Consider the following 1974-nt stretch of genomic DNA (forward strand, 5'->3'; position numbering starts at 1 on the left):
CTTGCCTATGTTGCTTATAAAAACTACAAATTTTATCAGATGGATGTTAAATGTGCATTTTTGAATGGGGATCTTGATGAGGAAGTTTATATTGAGAAATCTGATGGTTTTTCACTATCAGACGATACATATATGGTTTGCAGGTTAAGGAAATCTTTACATGGATTGAAACAGGCACCTAGAGCTTGGTATGCAAGGTTGGATAAATATCTTTTGAAGCTTGGTTTTACTAAAGGCAGTGCTGACATAAATTTATATTATAAAATAACTGATGATGATATACTGATTGTTGAAGTATTTGTTGATGATATTATTTTTGGAGGTGAAGATAAATTATGCATGTAGAATTTTCTAAGAATATGGAGAAAGAATTTGAGATGTCTATGATTGGTAAGATGAAATTTTGCTTAGGTTTGCAGATTACTCAAACTAACAAAGGTATTTTCACTATGAAAACTAAATATGCTAAGGAATTGTTGAAGAAATTTGGTATCGAAGATTCTAAACTGGTAAGTACTCCTATTGTTACAAGTGAGAAATTGACAAGAAAAGATGTTTCTACACCGGTTAATCCTACAAGATAAAAATTTATGATTGGAGGTCTTCTTTATTTGACTTAGACTAGGCCTAAAATTATGAATGATGTTTTTATTGTTTCAAGATTTCAGAGTGATCCTAGAGAAAATAATGAGATGGCAGTAAAAAGGATTTTTAGATACTTGCAAGGTACATCAGAATATGGCTTATGGTACCCTAAGGATGATAACTTTATTTTATGTGCATATACAAATGCTGATTGGGATAGAGATGTTGATGACTAGAAAAGTACTTTCAATGGAGCTTTCTTTCTTGGAAAGAAGTTGGTTTCATGGATTAGCAAGAAACAATCATGTACTTCTCTATTTACTATTGAAGCTGAGTATGTTGTTGCTACTACTAACTGTACACAATTTTTATGGATGAAGCAAATGTTGAAGGATATAAAAGTGGATTGTGATGCATCGGTAGTTATCCACTGTGATAAATCTATTGCTATTGATATATCAAAGAATTCGGTATTTCATTTTAAGACAAATCACATATCTATCAAGTATAATGTTTTGAAGGAGAATGTGGAAGCAAATGAAGTTAGACTCATTTATGTGAACAGTAAAGAGAAGATTGTAGATATTTTCACTAAACTATTATCTAAGGAATCATTTGAGTACCTAAGAGATAGATTAAGAGTTTCTACCCCTTCAGTAAAGACTTGATTGGTGCAGTTTAGAATTAGTCTGGCATGCATTATCTGAGATACTATTTACTTTGGCACTAATGTGGGATGCTACAGCTTAGGGGAAGTAGTCATCTTTGAGATTCAGAGGCTTATGTTTTTTCTTTGATATTTCTGTCATATTTCTAGTGTTGATGTCAAATGGGGAGAGATATTGATGTGAAAAAAATAAAGAAAGAAAAAGAAAAATCTCTGGGGGAGAGATATTCAGAGCTATATGCGGGTGATTGTTGGTTGTCTTCCACAGGGGGAGACTTGTTTGGCATTGATTGGTACTTAGATGTTTTCCACATCTAGTGTTGCCATCAATGCCAAAAGGGGTGATTGTTTTCCACTTGGTGGAATTGATTATGTGTTGCATTGGTGTTTTGTCATTGATGTTAACACTAGTTGTTTGGATGCTTTACTAACACCCTTCTGGTCCTGGTAGGTTAAGTGGTTTCTGGTTAACTTGGATCTAGTATATTCCGATAGGCTCCAGTATAGTCTGGTGATGGAATTGGGTTATTCATGATACTTATACTCATATTTAGTTAGTTGGTTTTGGTCTGGTGATTTTATGCTATCTTGCTTGCTTAGAAGATTGGTTTCTGGTTCCGACGAGGGTTTCACCGACAAATCTTTTGATGGAGATCTTTGATGAATTTCTTAAGTGGTGTTGGTGCAGCTTCAAATGGAGTTTTAGGATGCTGTTGGTAATC

The sequence above is a fragment of the Cryptomeria japonica genome, chromosome 10, assembly GCF_030272615.1.
Source record: "Cryptomeria japonica chromosome 10, Sugi_1.0, whole genome shotgun sequence".
NCBI classification, from domain to species: domain Eukaryota; kingdom Viridiplantae; phylum Streptophyta; class Pinopsida; order Cupressales; family Cupressaceae; genus Cryptomeria; species Cryptomeria japonica.